General features: G+C 37.8%; 1 long non-coding RNA gene across 1 annotated transcript in view; it reads right to left on the reverse strand.

Moving 5' to 3' along the window:
- Positions 1–10,569: 10,569 nt before the first annotated feature.
- LOC112149068 overlaps positions 10,570–15,591 on the reverse strand; it is an 87,070-nt gene continuing 82,048 nt past the window's right edge. The window contains exon 5 of the long non-coding RNA XR_004948915.1: positions 10,570–11,632. This is a non-coding gene — a long non-coding RNA (uncharacterized LOC112149068). The remainder of the gene's footprint in view (positions 11,633–15,591) is intronic.

The raw sequence follows: 15,591 nt of genomic DNA on the forward strand, positions 1-15,591 counted from the left end.
ACAACTGCAAAAAAAAATAAAAAATAAAAAAAAAAAACTTTAAAAGCTTAGAAGAAAATTGCTCTCGGGTTCTAATTTTACTAAAACTGGATTGTTTTAAATTGATTTATGTGATATCATCGGGCTAATGGTGGATTTGCACGCCCAGCCTCCCTTTTGTGGTGCGACAAATTCACTGTCATCACCTGTCAAAAAGTGTGCTCCTGAGTTTGACGCCACGGCTGCATGTGGGAGGAGCTCCCAGCTAAAGCATTTAGGACAATGCGATCAGGATTGGTGTCTGTGGATTTCTCACTTAGAATGTATGGAAGACAGAAGATTTTGAGAAATCATTTATTGGGAAGACTTCTACAAAAACATCAGTAATCATGTCTCCATGTTTGGGTTTATATGATTATTACTAAAAGATTTTCCCGTGGTACAGTCGGCTGTGTCTGCTTGACAGCCGCTTCCGCTGTGTTTCTGTGTCTCTGTGGTTGAACTTGAAGGCTCTAGTATTAACTTGGAGACCTTTTTCCTTTATTTAAATGTCTCGGTGAGACATTACCGGAGCCGGCAGCCTCCACACCCCACAGCGGCTCTCTGTCTGCCGGCAAATGGAGCGACTAAAAACGTCACATGCCTACAGCGGAGTTCCTGATTGGCAGATGCGACGCGGCGACCTGTTAAACTTCAGATATTTAAATTTTGGTTGTGTCGCCTAATTGGCGCCTCAACGCTTAAATGGAGCTGTTGCCTGACTTTCCCGCTGCGTCAATTTGGGGCACCAGGATTTTAGATTGCCTCATGTCGCGTCTGCTCCATTGACTTAACACTGAAACTGGCCACCTCCACCGAGTAAATCGCGTTTGGTGTTAATGCACCTTAATGCTGCATTCACACTGGACGTGATTCCAGAGTCAAATTCGCGTCTGCCACCTCCCTTTAATTTAGAGATTTTCTGTGAAAAACTGAAGTAAAAGTTTGAATTTTTAATTTTTTTCTGCTACAGCCTTGAAATCAAAGCTGGAACAGGTGCTGCCGAAACCATCCAGACCGATCCGCTGACTAAAATAATGAATAGATTATTTTACAGCTGTAATCCTAGTCTATTTTACCCTGAGTGAATAAAAAGACACTGTCGTGTTCTCTGGGGCCAGACTCCGTGCTGGTCTCCGACTCGTACAGCCAGATAAGGTCCCTCGGACAGCGACTGTTGATCTGTGCTCCAGCAGGAGCTGTCAGGGAATTTACTGGATCTCGCCATCTTTCCTTTGAGCGGACCCCGTGGGACTCCGGTATAAATGTTCTGATCCAGAACCGGCGCCGCTCATCACTGCTGGTCGGGCGGCCCACCAGCTGAATCACTGAACGCAAACAGAAGCTCCACCTGAACCGGCGAGGACCAGACACTCACTATTGTCAGACAAAAGTTAAGGGATGAAGTCCAACAGACATAATCTATAGTCTGTTTATGACAATAGTTTAAGATTACATCTGAGATGTTTTCCATCTTCAGCTCACAACCTCAAGAGAACAGTTACACAATCAAAACTCACTGTTGAGAGCTCATTTTACTCTTTGCAAATTTGACAAAAGAAGGGAAGAAAATGTCTATTTATTAGGACAAAGGAAAAATGACAACGTAAGAAGGAAGGTAATTATCTCTTCAAATCAAACGGGTTCCTGAAGGACGTCTTTTACAACAAATGTGTGGTGAGAGATCTTCAAAAATCAGCATCCAAGATGTAATTGGGTCTTATAATCACACAAATTTATAAGAAGAAAAGAAAAAAAAAAACAAGAAAAGTGGAGTTTGGATAGTAGGCTTGTGAATGTCGCTTTTTTAATCTGGAAAATTATTTTTAAACTTTATTTGTTAACTACAAAGTCATCAACGAACTAAGAGGGAAAAAGCATGACAAAGAAAAATAAGAAATTAACTTCAAAAAGCTTTTAGTTTTGCTCCATCAGGCATAAAAAATAATTATTAAAGAAAGAGTGGTGCAGAGGATTTATTTTTGAACAGATAATAGAATTTGGAGCTCGTCATTTTTACCGATCTTCTTACTGCACGACTTCTCTTTACTCCAAAAATCAAAGCTTTGCTTTCTTTGGTTTCATTTGGTTTATTCGGAACACAAACTGCTGAATTCTGCACTGTTTTCATTTGTTTGTTTGATGTTTTTTTTGGCGAGAATATGACCAGAACTAAAACTAATGAACAGAAATGTTGAAGCATCTACAGTGTAAGATACGGTTTACAAAGGAATGTCAAAGGCAAAAAATAAATAAAGACAGTTCTGTGTCCTTTTATGAATCCAAAATTTAAACTTGAAGCCCAATTAGGATGTGAACTGTACCGAGTGTGACACTGCCTTCACTATAAGTAGCAGGGATAGGCTCCAGCAACCCTGTGACTCTGACCAAGAATGAGCAGGTTTGGAAAAAGGATGGACTGGAAAGTCATTTTTTTGTGCTTGAAAAAAGCCAAACAATTGATGCTCTGGTAAATTAGCCTTGAAAGATGATAGAGCTCTGCACTTCAATGATGGCCGGATTTGGTTGGTAACAAGTCCTAAAGAGCAACATGGTGAGAAAATACAGATAAAAACAAGATGGCAACTTTTGTCTTGTAAATTCTAGAAATTATCTCATTTAAAGATCCACTCCGATCATCTTTTGATCTCTTTTCAAGGCTTTCCCAGTGGTCTTATATAATTATGCAGTTCTTAGCCAAAATCCAAAACTTTTGTTGTTTTACTTTGGATTACATTGTTAGCAGTGATTTATTTTTAGTTAAATTTAAAGCCCAAACTGGAAATGCAGAGTAAAGTATTGGTGAGAAGTTTGATCTTCTCTAAGTTTAGTTTTTTTGACATGGTTAAATTAAATCTAATGTGATGCTCTAGAACTATTTGTTATGCGGAGATTGAATACAAATATATACTACATAGTTTATTATAAATTGATGAAGGCAGACTTAGGCCAAATCTGAATTCTTCTCCTACCCCTACATTTAGAACTCCAAACAGACTTATAGAAAAATTGTGTTTTCTAATTCGGACGTTGCTCCCACTTGATGACGTCATCAATAGTCGTCAGTCATCTACGTTAGCACATAGCTGCTAAAATACACAACATCAGTTTTTTTAACTTTAGAAAGTCATTCACATCCAAGTGAAGAAATGCGTTTCTCCTCAACAGCGCCATGCAAAAGATCCTAACGGTGGTGGAATACGGAGCCACAGGCATACAGAGAGTTTAAGGGTTTCATTTTAAAAATATATACATATATATTTCAAACACCCTACCCCTGCAACTGGAGGGGAGGGGGCAAGAATTTGCATTCGGCCTTATAGTATAGCAAGAAAAAAAAGGCATTTTTTTGTGTTTATTTTTTCGTGTGCCTTAGTGGTAAGAGAAAATATTTAGTGTTTTATTAATCAAAAAAGAAAACATATTCTTCACAATCATATTAGTAACAATAACATGCATTCATAGTTCTAATCAGAGAAAGGGTCAGAATGGGTTCTTTAGTATTAAAGGTTGCAAACTCCTGATCAAAAGTCTGGGGAGTTGTTCCAGTCAGCCTGGATGCAAGACAGTGTGAACCTTCTCGTCTGTAATAAACTGGTTTAGTGGCACATTTATAAAACAAGCCCGAAAAAGCCAAATTCATTAGAACATGTCAGAAAACAAGTTTGTAAGATGACACAAAGTCAAGCAGTTCTGATGGTCGTAGATGCCAAATGTAATTTGATCCAAAGAATTAAAACATTACATTTTCATACACAGAATACATGCAATATACAATAAAAATATATTGAATTTATAATTATAAACAAAATATTTATACAGTTTTTGCAATCTGAGGAATTTCTAATTTAACAACTGACTTTTGTTCTATTTAGTGGGACAAATATTACTTGTGTTAAAATGCCATTAATCTATCTTTTCCATAGATGTTACTTAATCCTCCACAGATGTGCTCTTTGATTAATTGCACATCAGTGAGGCGATACATGAAACTTCATGCTTCATTATGTTTGTTTTGTTTGCATATGCAGGTTTCTGTCTGTGATCTGCTGTACAATCTGGACAACCAACACGTTCAGCAATTACTAATCTGAAGTCTCAGAGGCGGCCTCCACATCACCGCAGAAACGGAAACCGTCTTTTACTTTGATAAATGCAAACTCTATTTTATTTCATTAAAAAGGGTCCAAATAAACTTGTTTTGATCTGACAAAAAGAGATCTGTGCACTGCAGAGACAGATGGTGCAGAAAGAATTCACATTTTAATGTTATTATTGCTAAAAAAAATGCACAAAAAGTGTTTTAAAAAGTAAATTGTGCAATCTCAAAAATGCTGACATTTACAACAAAAATGATAGTTGGTTTTCTCTTACAGTACAATACTAAGATAACATCAATGTTTTAATTTTATTTCATTTACAACCAGCGTTTTTTTTTTGTCCACAGCAATCCAGCATCTACTTGTCATACCGCGTTCACACCAAACAGGATTTGAGCTTCAGTGGCGTCTAGTTTCAATATTAAATCAGTGTTCAGACACAATCAGAGGTACTGCGGCACGTTTTAAGTGTTGAGCATGGCGTAACTGCATAGTGTATTTTGGGTGGCACCCCAAAAATTTGGATGCACCGCAATGTTTAAAGATCTGAATTTTGGCAAAAAATTAGGAACTCATACAACTTTATTTATATAGCACAATATCACAAAAAATGCCTTACTTGTGCGGTTCTTGCACAGAAGCAAAAAGTTGTTCATAACATATAAACAGTATCTGATTGCTAAATTAACCTAAACAGACTAAATTAAACTGGTCATCCCTGCTCTTAGATCAGGGGGGCCCAAACTTTTTAGCTAAAAGGGCCAAAATCTAAATGGGATCCCGGTCCGCGAGCAAAATATGCTATTTTTTTTTTGGTATGTCATAAAATAAAAGGAGGAAATAAAGAATATGGTTTCATTTATTTGTTTTGAAACTGTTAACAGCAAGGCCTCACTGGTCACTTTTGGTTGAAAAAAAAGAACAAGCTAAAACAAATTTTCTTCCAATGAAAATAGCAACCTGGAATCCTAACGAGAGACATGGACACGGTTGTCTTTTGACTTAATCCGTTAGCCGTCGTTGCTCCATGTTGGATAGCTAAATAAGCCCCTAAAAGCATCAGAAGTGACCGAGAAGGCTTTTGGGAATTTCTAATAAATAAAAAACCCAGGACTGACTCACTTGGGGGTTGTTTCACCCATAGCCATCGGCAAAGAAAGTGCTAACAGCGCCACCCGGAGGCCGAAGGTATATTATAACCGTAGAGTTTTGAACATCATAGAGAATCAGTGGGAAACGGGTAAGGGGTTTTGACTAAACACGCCGCGGCCACAACTCGGGTGGCCAAAAGATAACCTTAGGCTTACCAAATTTGTCCCCCAGGCCCCTCTTTGGACACCCTTACACCCTCCTTCCAGGTAAGGAAAGACTCTGAAAAAAATGGTTCTAGGAAGAAAGAAGAAACCTTCTACATGAAGGAGAGATCCTCTCCCAGGATGGAGAGGCGATTTACCAGGACTGTTACAGAAGAATTAGCTTATCTTACTGTACAACTATGTGCTTGAATAGAGTTCAGCCAAATAGGACTGGGGGACAGGTCGGGGTGGGGTCCACAGCCAAGAACAGGAGCACAGATAATCCACCAGGAATCTTATGGTTACTCATGATGTCTTGATGATAGAGTCCAAAGCAACAGGATCATTTTCCTTCTAAACTTTTTAAAAATATTTTTGTCTTATTTGTATCAAGACAATAATAAAATTCCATTATTTTTTCCATCCTCAGACTAATACGGGACAGCAAGTTGTCAAACTGGGTCACAGAGAGATGGAAGTACCGCTGAAAGCAACCATCATTTGGCTGCAGTTCCTGCAGTAGATGGTGAAGCTCACCATACTGGGGGAGTCTGAATGATCTCATGAATCCAGACATGGAGACGTGATTATCAATGTTTTTGTAAAACCTGATCTCTCAACATCATCCGTGTCCTCAATAATGTAGATTTATTTATCAAACAAGGTTTGTAATTCATGTTCGGTTTGAACACATCACAAGAATTCACTTCCATTGGAGGAGCTAGTAGTGCAGAGAGTGTCCTCCTTGCATCTTATCCATCCATCCTCACATGGAAAACTCAATGCAGAGTTTTTGCAGATTTCACCACCTTAATGCGACAACCAGTGTACAAACTATGACGGTTTAACCAGTTTCTCGTCATTTAAAATGACCCTTTTAACCTTAATGTGCCAGACCAGGGAATATCACTAGAATTCCCTGCTACGTACACACACAGAGCCTTCCTGGAGCTGCTGAACGAATGACAGAAATCTTGTGTTGGTGGAAATTTCAACGGCACCCCTGAGCTCAGGTTCTGCAGATGCTCTGTGAATAATGTGCCACCAGTGTAGAGAAAATTGCTTTCTTATAGGAGGCACTTAAAAGATGCATTTTAGACGTGTTTCTTTATTCCTCAAGGCTGTTTTTGGGGTTTGAAGCAGTAACAACCAGAGTAGAATGGGAGTGGTGTAAAAGCTGTTCAAGATAGCTTTGCCTGGATAGTACAGGAAGATGTTTTTATTAGGAAGTCAATTTTTCTGCCTTAAGTCAGATGGTTCTGCACATCTGTGAGTCTGTGTGTAGCTGCCCGTGTTATTCCACAGACTCCAGTTTCCTCCAAAAGGAAGAAGCTCCAGGAAATCTCTACTGTGACAGCAATGGTAGACTCTACTGAGGAGATCTACAGCATTTTACACACAATCTACTGAATCTACTCATTCCAACTACTCCTTTGAACAAGAGGAACCTTTATCTTCTACCCATCATGCAACACTGTTGTTCAAGAGCTGGAGAAGGTGAGAAGATGGTTTACTTCCGGCTATAACCAGTTAAGTCAATTCAGTCACCATTTTTTGCAATGTTGGAACCAGAAATTGTCAGCAGGCAATGATTGGTCAGAGTCCGTCTGAGTCAGCGTTTCTATGGCAACCACTTGAGTCAATCAAAAGTGAGTGTAGGCCGTTCTCAGTTTCCGTGCATTCACTATAAAAGGCTAAAACAAACTTTTTTGGTAGCAGTAGAGGTGTTTTCTGTCATCAGTTCAGTTAAAACAGTTGATTGACACAAAGCCGTCGGGTTGTAAACCTTTGTACGAGTATTTTGTTTGATAACGTGGTAAAATGTGTTTTCAGTTGCTGTGATTGATGGTTTGACAACTTTTAAAAGCCTGTCACAGAACAACAGCACGACTGAGCCATTTGTCATCTTGGAACTTTTCGGTCAAACAAATATTCCTTTAAAAAATCCGAAAGTATGAAGCCTTCAGGAGATCCTGACTGAGCCTGCAGCCTGAATGTAACTGGAAAATGGATGTTACAGACTTTGGGTGGACCAAATGGGGACAGGTTTGTCAGCACCTGATATATGCTCATATACATGTGTACAAATGTATTTTAAAAAGTTTAAATAGTACAAATTTAAAATGATTTTACCCCTGAGGATTGGTAAATAAGTTACCTTCAGAAACGGGCTGATATAAATTCTTCAAGCCAGTAGCGATAACCGATATTTCTCCTGCAACTGTGACCAATAGCTGATATTTGCTAATACTGAAATTTTAATGTCTAGAATAGCACAAAGTTTAAACATTTCTATTAGAAGTGCAACAACCTTCACATTTCCAAGAACAGTAGCATGCATCCAAAATAGAAACTATCAAAATATAAGCATAAACTGTGCTTTAATATTTAAAATTCACTTAATACGTGCAGCCAAGATTCATGCTGCTCCATTGCCTGCACGTATTTTAAGTGTGTGTTTTAAGCTTGTTATAATAAAAAACTTAGCTTTTAGCTTTGGGCTGGCGCTATGATTTTACAATAGCTAGCAGTCTGCTAGCTTTGTTTTTGTCATAGTTAGTGGTCCTCAAGCTTTGTTTTTAGCATATCTAGTAATCCACTACCCTTGTTTTTGACACAGTTGTCTGCCAGCTTTGTTTTTGACATAATTAGTGGTCCTCTAGTTTTGTTTGTAACATAGCTAGCGGTCAGCTAACTTTGTTTTTGGCACAGTTAGTGGTCCACTAGCTTTGTTTTTAACATAGTTATGGTCCGAGCAGCCACTTCAATTCACGTGACTTAGCAAGTAGGGCAAGTAACTCATGATACGTGGCTCACGATACCGATAGTATCTCGATATGGCAAACATTGCAAAAATCAATATATTACCTTAGTAATCTATGTTATGTAACAATTTTTTTAACAAACAAATGTATATTTTTATTTTCTTCAAAACCTTCTTTTAGAACAATTTAAAAGACAACTTGTTCATTTAACGCTCTATCCAACATTTAAATAAAATTATTAATAAATACTACTGTATACAATAATTGCATACATTTTTGGGTAACTAATAAACAAAGTTTCAGTTAAGAACCAAAATTCAGAGTATATCAAATAATCTTCTCACTTCAAAGAGCAATAAATGAAAAATTAAAATTAATAATAATTTATTTAATTTGATGTCAATTAATTTATTATTGAGACACAATCTGAACTTTTAGCCTGTTAATATTATATGGTCATTGTTTTTTTATAGAGCTTGTATCTATATTCATCCCCCCCCTTATTAAAATTACCTGCACTTATCTTTGATAATCAACACTTTAATCACGTACTTCACGTGTGTACCGCTAGCATACACACCTGTTGGATCAATAGCGCCACCCGCTAGACGTCTCATTTGGACGGTCAGACGCGGCGCACCTCTCCGCTAGAATCAGGTGGATTTTAGCGCTGTGTTTTTACAGGTTACTGCTGTTCCCGCCCTGACAATCCATGTTATGTTACATTAAAAACAGCGCTCGAGGTCTGCTTCTACTTTAGAAAAATACAGACACAGTCCATGACAAAATACAATGCAATTGATTTTGTTTTTATTCAATATTTAATTTTTTAAAACTCCAATATTGAATTGCAAATTGCAAAATGTATTTTCAGATTAAAAGCCTAATTTAAATATTGAATTGTAAATTGCAAAATACATTGTCATTTGAATTATGACATCAAAACCCATGACAATTTACAATACAATTGATTTTATTTTATTCAATATTGTATTTTAAAAATTGTGATATTGAATTGTAAATTACAAAATGAATTATCATTTTGCAAGCCTGGATTGAATATTGAATTGCAAATTGAAAAATGAATTTGCAAATTGAAATAACAATTGAAAAAATGCTTTGAATTATGACCTAAAAAAACGTCCATAGTTTTCATCTGTGTGCGGAGCAGGTGGTGAGAGCGCACGAGGAGCCCCGCCCCTACCCACTGCATGTGGAAAAGGAGCAAAGTCCACTCCGTGTTCGCGCTGTACCCGCAACTATGTTTTTAGGCGTTTGGGCTAAAAACTAATTGGCCCACTAAAAATTGATGACGGTTTCGCTACGGTATCCTTGCATTTCAAGCGCCCCCATGTGGACTTCTTTGGTATTATTTTAGGAAACCGATTCAGGCAAAGAGATTACCGGTAATCGTTCTGAGTTGAAATATCGCGTTAGTTCGCCACACCCAATATTTTGTCCCACCTCTATTGGCAAGGTAGGCAAATGTGGATGAAAAATGTCGAGTTGGAGTTAACTAAAACATCAAAAAGGAGGCTCAAACCATAAGTCCCTATATAACAGGTTGTTGAGAGAGTTTTGCTTGATCAACCAAAGCGTGCTCAGACCCCTTCCTCATAAGCATCTAGCGTTTAAAGCAAGACGCACACAGGGATGGTAGGGGGAGCCAGCCTGTGCTAAACAGAGAACTGCTGCTGTAATTCCCAAAGTAAAAGAGAAACATCAGTGGCATAAATAGATGGAATTTTTAAAATCGCACAGATACCGATAATCTCAAATTATACAAATATCGGGAGACACTGATACTGGCACCAATACATCCCCCATCCTTAGTTAGCATGTCTTTTGTTTGATAGGTTACATGATGGGCACACCAAAAAAAAAAAATGTATGAGAATGTCTATAACAATTCATTTCTTAATTTATGCTACTTAAAATTCAATCCAAATTTACTTATCTGAAGGTAATGCTTCAATAGACCAATTTAATGAATGGTGCTCCTCTTCTTAGTGCACAAAAGCTTTTTATCATGATGCTCCTCCTTCCATACTTTACATTTGGAATGATGTTAAGATCTCAAAAATAAAGTTTTTTACTTATTTCAAATTAGCTTAACCTGATATTGAATCTTTGCAAATGAAGTCTTTATGTTCAGAAAGCTGAACTCTGGTTTCTTTGGAGCTCTATTACTTTCACTCTTATATCAGCTCAAGACACACAAAAAAAGAGTCTCCATAATTGTCTTTTCCACATTTATATTCATTTTGTTTTTATCTCTACAGAACCAAAGCGTCTTTTTCCTGAGGATTTTGATGCCTCCCGTGGTGTAACAGAGAAAACCGACACCTTCGGGCTTTTGAGAATCAGAATAGTGATAGAAATGTTTGGGTTTATTCTTCTGATTTACAGTTTATGCATCCTAACTAAATACTTAGAGAGTCAAAAGTTGACAATCTTGCCTGAGGAAAAAGTTCTGTTCAAACTCAAGGAAACTGTTTGCAGGTGCTGGAAATGACAGGAATTTTGAGAGCTCCGGGCTCAGAAGAAAAAAAAAAGAAAATGATCTGGTTCCACCATACTCCCATCCGCCACCTTTTAATAAGTTTCTGCTCCTCATCTTCAGTGAATAGAAGGGAAAGGAGGAGAAAGAGGTCTTCATTTTCCATCGGATCTGTTTTGATCAAACCAGTGTGTCATTGAGGGCTTTGCGTATAAGGGTGGAACAAACTCGTTACCCACGTTTGAACCTAGTTTTCATTTATAATTTTAAATCTGCAAGTTTTGTTAAGGTCACTAAAACAACTGCCGCCGCACGATGTGAAGGCATTGGCAGAATCTTCGAGATTTAAAGCTGCCGCCCAAGTTTTTTGAAAATTGTCCATGAACACAGTAGCAGTCAGCTGGCCATCACGCGTGCAGAATAGCCCACTTTTCATGTATCCTCAGGTACCGGGTGGCTGGTGGTGCTTGATACGGATGGCTGCCAGCCGACCCTTTGACCACCCAGCTGTCGTCTGATTTCATAAAGGCGTCATCCCCACCTGTCATTGGACTACCACCAAATGACCTTGAAATGAGCCCGGGCGGCCACTGACTGATATCAACTTTTAGAGAAAAATCGCCCAATCGGTGTTAAACTAACTTTTTCTTAAAAGTTCTGCGGCCACAGCGCAGGTGTACAACTGTTACCGGTGCTTCCTGAATACAAATTTCACCATGAAACCATCTGCCAAATTTACAGAAAAACTTGCATTTTGGTTGCCGCGTGGTGGCATTTCGGGATATGTAACAGCAGCCTTACCGTTCTTTGATGTCAGGTTAGGAGCTTGTTGGATGACCAAACGCTGAATCTGGATTGGACATGAAATGCAACAAAGCAGCCACATTCGGACACTCCAGAACTTTTCCTTGCGGGTCCCTGGTGGTTCAGTTTTTCAGTTGTTTATGTAGAACCCTAAAGAGGCAAAAGGACATGATGCAAACGTGTATATTGAATACAATTAGGTATAGTATAATCAATTCACTTTAATGATGAAAAAAAAAAAATGTATCACTAAAAAACACTTTAAAGCACCACAAATAAAATAGTCTAATTCCTCTGAGTGAAGTCATAATCTTTATTTTGAGCATGAACTTTCAAAGTGAATAATAGATAATAAAAAGAATTCTAGGTGTAACCTGTGGAGAATAAACACCAGTTTAGATGGATGAACTGAAAGAAACCACAAGGCTTCTTTCAAATCCTTCTACTTAAAAAGAAACATTTGAATGCAAAAAAAAGTAAAAAGTAAAAACCGTCTGGATCTTAGTTTATGGCCCAATCCAAATTCTTTCCTTTTCTCTACAGCTTCAGCATTTAAAACTTTAGTGGTGTCAGAAATTGTTTTTTAAGGAGAAAGTGTAAGGACTTCGGTGTGTGTATCGCTACGCCAGGAGGGTGATTGTGTCGTACTGTGCCGTAGAGGAGAAGCCTAATTCTTCCTGTGGGTGGTCTATGAAGCACAGAAGTTTACATTTAAATGTAACTAATCAATTTTTGATTTACCATGACTTTTTAAAGTTATAAAATAAATGTTAGCTATTTTCTGAGCGCTGGAAGCTACGCACAAATGTAGATGATCGGCGACTATTGATGATATCGTTGAGGGTTTGAAAACACTTTTAAGGTTATGTCTGACTCTATGCTGTTTCCGAATTCCCACCATGATCTCGAACTACTAAAAAATATATAATGCGGGACTCTCTAAAGCAGTGTTTCCCAACCCTAGTCCTCAGGGCACACTGTCCAGCATTTTTCTAATCCAACCCTGCTCAACCACACCTGCCTTATATGACCGTCATTGTCAGGCTTCTGCTGAGCCTGATGATGAGCTGAATCAGGTGTGCATAAGCAAGACAACATGGAAAACATGCAGGACAGTGTGCCCCAAGGGCCAGGGTTGGGAAACGCTGCTCTAGTGCACTGAATTTTAAAAACAACTCTGACACCATGCGCACTACTTTTCTTTCATTTTTTTTTAAATGCTGGATATTATGTCACAGATTTCATGAAGTGAAAATCCAATCAATACAAACATTTTACAGTGCCTATTTGTGTCTTCACTGTGTTCTGATGATGAAAATGTGGATGTTTAATAATAAAAAAAATACATCTAAACACTTTTTTTGGGGAAAATTATTCAAACGCAATGCATTGTGGTTTATATTTGCTAATATAGTGAGCATCAATCCATGCTATTTTTTGCAAAGATTTCTGGGAAATTTCTAGTGTACTCAATTTTGGAATTGTTGATTTGGACAGCACTAGAAAATGGTGAACGCATAGTGAATAGGAAAGGAATTCGGACATTCCTTCACTAAAACAGTGGATTCATAAATAGATGTCGTAAAATGTTCGTATTGATTAGATTTTCACTTTGTGAAGCTCTGACATCATATCAGCCATTTAGAAAGAAAGAAAAAGAAGTAGTGAGCATGGTATCCAAATTTCCTTTTAAATCAAGGGCACTAGATAGTCCTGCAGAGGGAATTCGGACAGAGGCTACATCTCTCTGCTTGGAGGATAAATTAAGGGGAAGAATTCTGATTTGGCCTATAATTTAAGTTAGAAGAAGAAATGCTGGACATTCGTTAAAAGGACAATAGTTTTCAATTCCAAAATCCTTTGGGATTTGAAAGATCCAAAAGTTGGAAAATTAAATCTTTAATTCATGAATTCAAATGTTTTAGATTAAATGTTTAATAACATATTATAGGCTAAACCGAATTTACTAAACTGATCTTGATGAGGTGTAAGCCATTTACTTTTGGTAAAGAAACATCCTTTGTGCTCTCCCTCAGTGTCCAGCTGTAAGAAGGTTTGATTTTAAAAACTCTTCTAAACCAACACCTTCACTGATGAGGGTAAAAGGAAGAGTGGATGAAAAAAGATGCTGCAGGAGTTTTCTTTTTCTGAGTATTCAAACATGATCGTCTGCTGTTGGCTTCAGAGAGAACATGAGTCAGAAAGAATTTCTCCTTTTTTATTAAATCTGCATCGTCTCCTCCTTCTTCATCACAGGTTTAGGCTTCAGAGGGAGTTTATTGTTAGAGCTTTAACAACAAACGTATTTGAATCTCCTGGTTTAATCCCTTTCCTGCTCAATCGATAATAGATGAGGATCTTATTTCAAAAATGAGCAATGTTAAAGAACTAATCAGATTTGTGTGGACAATGTTTTAAATGAGGAATAATATTAATTGATTTAAAAATTGTATATTTTATTGTAATTAAACTGACAAAAATAAAAAATAAAACAACCTTAAATCGATGCCCTGAAAATAAGAATAAACTTATCAAAATAACATTTTAATCAAAAGTACTGACCTGAGTAATGCCAAAGGAACCAAAAAGAGGGTGGCCTGAAACACACTGAAGGTGATCAATACAACACATACAGGTGTGGTGATTAGAAACTCACACCTGCTGGATCTGAACTGACAGCAGAACAGACGAAAACAGATTAAAAAAAAAACACAACAACACAAAAAGAGCAAAACAACAAAAGATCATGAAGAATCAAATAAAATAACCCTCTTTTTCATCATTTTAATTCAAAAATTAGTGCTAGATTGATCTATCTGCTCAAATTGATCCCACACAGTGAAGAAGTTTGTGTACATAACTCAAAGGTGGACTGTAAGTTTTACGGATCGTCTCCCAGGTCACCTTTAGAAGTGAGCTCCATTAACAAACATAAGTCCGTTTGGCTCCTGCAAAGGGATGGAGTTGAAGGGAAACAGCTTTTAAATGCAGTTTTATCATGTGGGACCTTTAAAGCATCAGATGCAGCAGCTCACATGAAAAACCGACAGCTTTTAATAATGAAAGCCTCCATCAGGCAAACAGGGTTGAAAGCTGGATGCCTGACTTTCAACAGCGAAGGGATCTGGTGGCTCGTTTAGGAAAAAAAATCATATAAACAGATCAAGGACTTTTTCTGGAACAAGATATATATTTCAGAGGAGGAAAGTGAGTATTTCACTTGACATTAATGTGGTTTTCTTCAGCTTTTGGAGAAGTAGAAGGAGCGCTGTCACTTGGTTTAGACAGTTAAATGACACGTTGGTTCCTCCATTCCTCTCCCAACGTTAAAGCTCCCTCGCACAGCTGTAATTTTGACTGAGACAGGAGTTTTCCCGCTGCTAATGCTGCTGTCGCTGCAGTCATTTCCTGTTAGAGTGCAGCAGTGGGGGACCAAAGGCACTCATTATGCAAACATGTGTTATTTCCTGGGAAATTCTCTTTGTTTTCGAGCTGGAAGCCTCAACTGGTCAGACGCCGTTGTCCTCTCAGACGTGTTGTTTGAATTTAATCATATTCGGTCTCAATATTAGCTTCAAAGTTTTCTTTTTATTCATTTTCTTCCAAAACTCTACAGACAAGATGGATTATATTAATAAAACACAAAATAATAGAGCATCTCGCACAGGCCCACATCGCAATATAGTTTCATTCATCACATCTGAACATATATATTTCTTCTGCTTTTTTTATATTTTAACACCCGAGTTTTAGCTTTACTGTTTACATTCTTTCATTTATTGCAACTCTTTAACTGTTTCATGCAATTAACGTAGTTCCAGGGGATTCTTTAGCAAAGAAAAGCCGCCTTGCGCTTTTACTGCGCTTACTTTATGTTTGTAAAGAGTATAATTGCCCAAGACTGAATCGGCTGATTTCCATGGATTATGTAAGCACTTAGATGATTTACGTGAATTGCGTGAGCTCTCAGCCTATTTGTCATGAATCAGTCCCCTGTTTCCCCCTCTGGTCATCAGCGACATCCATCAGCTGAGTTCTAAAACTTCCTGGGTCTCCAAACTACACTTCCCATCAGCCCTTGCTGTCACTCTCAGAAGCCCCACAGCCGT

Source organism: Oryzias melastigma, linkage group LG13 (genome assembly GCF_002922805.2).
Source record: "Oryzias melastigma strain HK-1 linkage group LG13, ASM292280v2, whole genome shotgun sequence".
In the NCBI taxonomy this organism is placed as follows: domain Eukaryota; kingdom Metazoa; phylum Chordata; class Actinopteri; order Beloniformes; family Adrianichthyidae; genus Oryzias; species Oryzias melastigma.